Source organism: Chelonia mydas, chromosome 13 (assembly GCF_015237465.2).
Source record: "Chelonia mydas isolate rCheMyd1 chromosome 13, rCheMyd1.pri.v2, whole genome shotgun sequence".
In the NCBI taxonomy this organism is placed as follows: Eukaryota; Metazoa; Chordata; order Testudines; family Cheloniidae; genus Chelonia; species Chelonia mydas.
The window spans coordinates 38567298-38575398 of record NC_051253.2 but is presented as its reverse complement, the minus strand read 5'-3'; the positions used below and the strand labels follow the sequence as shown (position 1 = coordinate 38575398).

Here is an 8101-nt window from a genome sequence, read left to right as displayed (position 1 = left end):
GAGATTTTGCAGTGGCTGGTCTGGGACTGGGGAATGATCTTCCACAGGAACTAAGGACTACCCCAAACCTCACTCCCTTCCACTCCAAGTACAAGCTTCACTTAATCAACCTACCCTCTGTAACAGGGACACAGAGCAGCATGAGACATTTTAAAAATATCTTCCCCGCCACCCCTCAACAAAACCCTACCAAAACACAACGCTCCACCACAGACACAACTCTCTCCACAGAGCAAGGAGGAGAGAGAGAAAACAAAGCACGTGTGACAGATGTTAGTTGCAATTAAGGGGTCGGGCCAAAATTTTTTGCTCTGTCGTCACCCTTGTTGTCATCTCTGGAGGGCCCAAGTAGAGAAGAGAATTTTTTTTCTTTTTGACATTTGTGTACCTCTTTTCTACAGGGCCAATCACCCACTCTGCTGGACAAACACCAATTTTCCTCTCCAGTCAACTACAGAAAATAGGTCAGACAGAGACACACATACACTTTGCTGTTCACGCCACAAGCTACCGCAGATGTTTTGTTGTTCTGCAGACGAGAAATGTTCCCTTAACCAAAGCAAGCTATTTTGTGCATGAAGAAGCGAGACTCTTTCACCCTTGGAAGGAGATGGGCTAACACATGGGCAACTGACGGACTTGGGGACATAATTACATTGGGAGAGGTGCTAAATCACAGAGTTACTGTTATGACTAACAGTAATGGTGGTCACTAGTCAGAGATAGAGGGCGATGGAAGAGGTATAAGGAAGACAGGTAGCAGGGTGAGTATGGAAAGATGTAAATTGGGATTTTCAAAGAGATTTAGATGCCCAACTCCAATTGAATTTGAACGTCTAACTCCCTTCGGCCACACACTTAATCTGTTGTCCTTTTGGGAAAGGACACCCAGGATCTCCTTATGGGACCCCATGGAAGCTGCCTAAGGAATCCGGCACCAAATTCCCTGTGAAATTAATGGGAATCAGGCCATCAAATCCCCTAGGCACTCTTGAAAAGTGCAGACTTAATGCCAGGTGCTACACTTAAAGTTACTTCAAAAGCTGTTACTGAGGGTGTTTCCACATACCCCAGAATATTCTCACAACTTTCTGTGTTTGCAGACAACCAGCATGAAGCCTGAGGTCATATATGTGTGTCAGTTTATGAGAGACACTGGGTCAAAACCAGTTAGGGTTAACACAAAAATCCATCTACTTTTATACTCCTTTAGCCCACAGGGGGCAGTAGATGCACAAAAACCAGACACATTTCCACAGTGATGAATAGTGAGTTTACCATCCTAATTTTTACATTAGTTTTAACTCCTTCACGTCTCCTGTAACTCTTCTGGATTTAGTTTCGACAGGCACCTTGTTATGAATCTATGTTCTATGCAGGAAGTCAGAAAACAGGTGATTTTCCAGGGGAGTCAAAGAAGCTGCCTTAAGAGGTAGATAGGCACCGACTTCCTATAAACTCCTTCACTTGAGGTGTGAGGAGAGCCTGAGATATTTAAGTGCCTATTGATGCAGATAGGGGCCTGGGAACGGAGTTTGAAAGGTTTTTAGGTGCCTAAAGAGGGAGATAGGCTTCTAATGGAGTTTACAAAGGCACCTAAGTGAGTTAGCTGCCTCACTGCCATTGACCACAAAGCCTTCTTATGCCACGTAACTCCCTCTCCCTTAAATATGCTATACGCTAGGTCTGAAAGTATGAGAACTGAGATTCTAGGCACTTTCTAAAGAGAGAAGGAGGAGGATCCATGCCCCAGGGAACACACAATGTAGAATAGACAGACAAGTTAACAAACAGAGGGTGGGGAGAGGAAAGATTTGCAACCAGCATGGAGTTGTATAAACAAATGTTATCAAAATACGATAAAAGCATTATAGTGAGATTTTACCACTTCATATTTCCTCTAGAAACATTAACCTGAACATATATGTCATGATAGGTTCAGGGTAATGTTGCTGGGACTGCAATTAAGGATTTGTGTTACACTGTTGGTGGCAGAAAGAAGATCCCTGTGAGGTAGCCGAGACCTTCACTGTCAGTGGAAACTTACTGTATAGAAAGTCCTTTATGGTTAAACTATGTCCCGTAACTTTACCCTCCATTGCTTTTCAGTGCGTGTGTGTGTGTGATATCAGCTTTGACTACCCTTAACTGGATTTAGACAATTATTTTCTTTGTGGAATCCTGTGCGTAAGGTGAATTCTCTTTATATAATGGAGATCTGTCTACCAGGCTACAAGTGCATTGGCAGTGCAAACCATGCTATGCTGCCAGAAACCAAGGGATCTCATCTGATAGAAGAAGAAGATGAAAAGTTGAACAACGAAGCATTTCAGAACCGGGCTTGCTGCAGTTCGCAGGAAGCATTCGGCCACATGGGCAGCTCCAAGTAGCAACTCATTTCTCTGGAATACAATTCTGAGAAGTGCTGAATCCCCTCTGAGCCACAAAGACAGTTTATGTAAAGAGGTTTAGCACGGTGACTGGGATATACAAACACAGTGATACAGACACCGTAGATCCCTGCACAAAAACCTTGAACATAACAAACACTTTTTTTCCTCAGGCAAATGTCTAGCCCTTGGGGTTTTTTGACATTTTCCAGAGGAAGTTCCAAGAAAAGACAGAAGAAAAGGGCTGGAAAAATATTTGTCAATGTTTTTCTAAAAAATAATAAAATCTTAATTATGATTGACTCTCTTAAATCCTTTGTTTTTCATTTATTGTGAAGGAAAAGGCAGCTATTATGCATATGTTATTATGTTGGTTTAATAATTGAAGGAACATAAATCCACACCGTGTAGAATCAAGCACAGGAGTTTATTACTCTCAGCACTGGCGGAGTGTCATCTTGCTTATTAGGCTCAGAGACACTGCAGAACAATTAATTACAATAGATTATATAGGGTGCTCATTGGGTGGAGAGAAGCAACGGGGGTGGGTTTTCCGAAGCCCCTGGATAGTTTCTAGCAGCAGGACAAGATAAGCACAATAAGCCAATGGTCTAAAAGATTACATAATGGCTCTGCCCAAGGACCAAATTAACATATTGCTGACACACAGGTAATTACCCCCTAACTATATCTATTAAAGTATATAGGTTAAATCCTAATTTTGGGGTCCAGGGGAATGAGGTAGCAGCTCTCTCGGTTGACCAACAGGTACATTCCTAGAGATTTAAAGCAAAAAAGCAGTAATTAGTATGTAACAAAAAACAATTGTTTCGAAGTTTACCCTTGCATTTCTCTGGGCTAGGATTTGCATACATCTATGAGGGGAGGGTGTCATAACTCATGTCAATCATATTAGGCCTCTCCCCAAACTCTCTCTGGGATCTGAGGGGTATTGTGCCACTATCTCCTCCCTGCATTAGGGAGTAACCATGAGGCTTTTCTCAGCACTTCATGTGTCTATAACTCATGATAAGGATGCCCAATTACATTCGGAGTTATGCTGACTCCGCTCACTGACTTGAAACACACAAGGTTATTTGTTTACCCCAGCTTTCTCTTAGCGATGTATTGTTCTTTGTTAGCTAGTCCTCACCCGGGCCGATATGAAAAGTTCTTAGCAGAACTGCAGTTAAGATCTTACATCCACAGCAAATGGATTTTGGCCCTTCAATAATAATATTTTAAATACTTCTTTTACCTTTGCACATTTCTTTATATGCTGTAGAGTGCACATGCCTAATTACTCAAAACAGAGTTTTATCCTCATTAGTTAAATTAAAGAAGTAAAACATCCATAACTATTTTTATTATTTGCAAAACAGAGTGTTGCCATTGCTACATGGTCCCACATATGGCATGTTGCCGTTCTTTGGGACCCCTAATCAATCCTTCTCAACCCCACTGGCAGATCTTGGCTTTGAGAGATGGAATTTGTTTCTGAGAGCAGGACATTTTGGGAGTCAAGCATCAAAATTCTTCTGTAAGGCCCTGCTCCTACAGAAACTGAGCGTGTGTTTCAGTTTACACATTGTGATAGACCCACTGAAATGTGAATAGGGCTACTCAGCGGGACAGATCCTCAGCTGCTGTAAATTTTTATATTGGCTTCAATGGTGCCAGGACCATTTACACCAACCGAGAATCTGCCTCAGGGTGTACAAAGTCTTTGCAGGACTGAGGCTTCAAAACAATAAAAACAGGTAAGTGCTGGAACAGGTTACAAGGGAAGGTTGTGGAATCCCCATCTTTGGAGGGTTTTAAGAACAGGTTAGACAAACACCTGTCAGGGTGATTTACATAAACTTGGTTCCATCTCAGAGAGGAGGGCTGGACTAGACTGTGACAGATTTTGTTACCAACCTGCCTGAAGGCGTCGGTTGATCAGGCTGAGGCCACAGGATCTTGTAGGGAGGAGATGACGAGGCACACCAAGGGTCTAAGTTTAAAGCTTTATTGATAAAATTAAATAATAACAGCAGAGAGTGCTGGGAATGCTCCCATGTCACTCGGGGAAGAAAGAAAGTGTTAGTGCCCCAAGCCTTAACCCACTTTCATACTCACATACGCTACCCAAGGCTGGCCAGGCCTGGGTGTAACGTCAGAAGAAGAGAGCGGGGAAGGGTGGACCGGAGTTCTTGTCCTGGGCCCAGGCCGTCCGGGTCTGCTGCTGATCTCCGAATTGCTCCAGTTCTCAGGAGCGTTTTAAGCCCTGGGCTCCTTTGGGGGTGTTCCATTCCGCGACCTCTGTTCCTGGTGCTCTTTGTGTCAGTCCAAACCGGCTTGCTGTGGCCTTCTTGGTTTCCCAAAACATCCCGGCTCTGGAGACTTTGTTTTCCCTTCTATTGGCCTTTGCTGTCATGTCTCATTTGCTCTCACTGTTCCTGCTGTTATCTTTGCAGCTTTGCTCCACTTAGTTTTTCTCTTCTTATGGCTGGTCGGGGGGGTGGACTTTCCCCTTTCCTTGGCAGGTAGCCACTGGCCGTGGGCTGAAGTCAGCTTCTTATCTTCAGACTGAGCTTGCTAGCTGCAGTGTTGAGTTAACCCGTTCTCTGCTCTCTTCTTTCTCTCCCCCCCTCTCGGCCTCTCATACCTCCAAAGGAAACTTCCACTCTCCACTCACACATTTTTAGGCCTCCCCAAAATGCTTTGCAATGCTTGCAACAGTGTTAGCCACATACAGTACTGATCTGCCTTCCCTGTAGACTCCCTGAGGGGGGCGGGCATTGGGGTGTGACAAGACGATCTCTCAAGATCCCTTCCAGCCCTACACTGCCAAGAAACGCCACAGCTGTGCAGCTGCAGTGTGTCAGCGTAGTTACTACCTATACTGATGAGAGAGTTTCTCCCTTTGGCGTCAGCAATCCACCTCCTCAAGAGGTGATAGCTAGGGTGACAGAAGAAATCTTCTATTGACTTATTTCTTTCTATGTAGGGACTGAGGTCACTTTACCTAAGGTCTTGTCTACACTGGCAAGTTGGAGCGCATTAAATCAGCGCCGGGTGCTGTAGCTCCTGAGATGTCCACATTGGGAAGGCACATAGAGTGCCTGGACTCCGCTGCCGGAGTGCTTCCGGTAATCCACCTCCATGAGAGGCATAGAGCTTTCTGCCCCAGGCCAAAGCACCACGGTACCAGTGTGGACGCCCTGGTCTATTACTGCGCTCTGATCGGCCTCTGGGATGTGCCCCACAATGCCTGTTCTAGCCACTCTGGTCATCACTTTGAACTCTACTGCCCTGCCCTCAGGTGACCAACTATCAGACCTGCCCTTTAAATTCTCTGGGAATTTTGAAAGTCCCCTTCCTGTTGTCACGGAGTCCCCGGGCGATGCTCTGGAACTGCTCCCTACGAAGCCAGGCAGGACTCCGGTGAAGTCTCCTCTCTGTGAGCAGACTGTCTTCAGGGCAAGAAGCTCACACGGCTTCCACCTTCCTGGGTCTGACCTTGGAGCATTCTACATCCTCTGCCCCTCCGTGCGCTTCTGTCAAAGTTCCTTCCCCACTCTGAACTCTAGGGTACAGATGTGGGGACTTGCATGAAAGACCCCCTAAGCTTATTCTTACCAGCTTAGGTTAAAACTTCCCCAAGGTACAAACTTTGCCTTGTCCTTGAACCGTATTCTGCCACCACCAAGCGTCTTACACAAAGAGCAGGGAAAGAGCCCACTTGGAGAAGCCTTCCCCCAAAATATCCCCCCAAGCCCTGCACCTCCTTTCCTGGGGAAGGCTTGATAAGAATCCTCACCAATTTGTACAGGTGAACACAGACCCAAACCCTTGGATCTTAAGAACAATGAAAAATCAATCAGGTTCTTAGAAGAAGAATTTTAATTAAAGAAAAGGTAAAGGAATCACCTCTATAAAATCAGGCTGGTAAATACCTTACAGGGTAATCAGATTCAAAACACAGAGTATCCCTCTAGTGAAAACCTTAAGTTACAAAAAGACACAAAAACAGGAATATACATTCCATTTAGCACAGCTTTTTTTTACCAGCCATTTAACAAAAGGAAATCTAACGCATTTCTAGCTAGATTACTTACTAACTAACTGTTGTAAGGCTGCATTCATCACACAGACAGACGAACCCTTTGTCCCCACCCCTCCAGATATGAAAGTATCTTGTCCCCTCATTGGTCATTTTGGGTCAGGTGGTAGGGGGGTTACCTTAGCTTCTTAACCCTTTATAGGTGAAAGGATTTTGCCTCTGGCCAGGAGGGATTTTATAGCACTGTCTACAGAAAGGTGGTTACCCTTCCCTTTATATTTATGACAGTTCCCACAGCTAGTCCGCCTCGGCGGGGTCCCAGGGAAGCCAGAGGGTCCTGCACCTCAGCTCCACAGTCAGACGTGACTCTCAGCCAGCCAGTAAAACAGAAGTTTTCTTAGATGACAGGAACAAGGTCTAACACAGAACTTGTAGGTACCGAGAACAGGACCCCTCAGCGGGGTCCATTTTGGGGAGCAGTGAGGCAGACAACCACATCTGTACTTCACTCCTTGTCCCCAGCCATCCCCAAACTGACTCCCCCTCCAGCCGCTCCTCCTCTGGGCTTTGTTCCTTTCCCGGGCCAGGAGGTCACCTGATTCCTTTGTTCTCCAACCCTTTAGCTCTCACCTTGCAGGGGGGAAGGGCCCAGTCCATCAGATGCCAGGAGACAGTGTCGGCCATTTATGTACCCTGGTTCTTTGCTCTGCAACAATTACACCCTCTTATCCCAACACCTAGAGACTTAAGAAATGCATAGGGGAAACTGAGGCACCCCTACAGTATTCAGAGGAAACATTAAGAACAGCCCCACTTCATCACACCTATGTGCTCAGCCAGGCATGAAGCTCTCTCAGTGCATCTTTCCAGCTGACCATGCCTCCACGCACCAGGCAATCCCCAGTATGGAGCAATGCCAAGGTGCTGGGCCTCATCAGTGTTTGGGACGAGGAAGCTGTCCAGTCCCAGCTGTTCTCCAGCTGTAGGAATTATGATACCTATGGGCAGATATCAAGGGCCATGACAGAAAGGGACCATGACTGGGATGCACTGCAGCGCAGGGTTAAAATGAAGAAGCTGCAGAATGTCTACCACAAGTTGCAGGAGGCAAACCGCCTCTCTGGGGCTGCAACCACAACCTGCTGGCTCTACAAAGATCTACAAATACTTGGGGGCGACCTCACCTCCACTGCGAAGAGCCCCATGGACACTTCAGAGGCCATGGCAGCCTGGAATGCAACAAGGCAGGAGGAGGAAAGCGGGAGCAAGGGTGCTGAGGAGGAGGGGGGCCCAAAGCCAAAGGACGACTCACCATCCACAGATGCATGCAACCAGGAGCTGTTTTCAAGCCAGGAGGAAGGTAGCCAGTTGCAGTGGATGGTGCTTGGGGAAGAACAAACTGCAGAGGAGGCGCCTGGTAAGCGGCATTGATTTTGAGAAGGGAGTTGTTGGGTGCGGGCTGTTGGCATGAGGAGGGTTGCAGAAAGAAGGGTCAGGGCTGTGTGCATGCCTAGGTCCGGAATAGGGCGTTGGCGTGCTCTCTCACATTGCGGTAATCGGCCTCCGTGATCTCATCGAAGGTCTCATGCAGAAACTGGGCAATCCACTTGTGCAGGTTCCTTGGCAGAGCTACTGTGCTCCTTGTCCCAGTAAGCTAACATGT

The 8101-nt window shown here is 46.5% G+C and overlaps 1 long non-coding RNA gene across 1 annotated transcript; it reads right to left on the bottom strand.

The window, feature by feature from the left end:
• Positions 1-5903: 5903 nt before the first annotated feature.
• Positions 5904-7109, bottom strand: LOC122462795. The gene is made up of 3 exons (XR_006285591.1): positions 6734-7109; positions 5996-5998; positions 5904-5932 (listed from the first exon to the last, which is right to left on the bottom strand). It is a non-coding gene; the product is annotated as an uncharacterized LOC122462795 (long non-coding RNA).
• Positions 7110-8101: the final 992 nt, after the last annotated feature.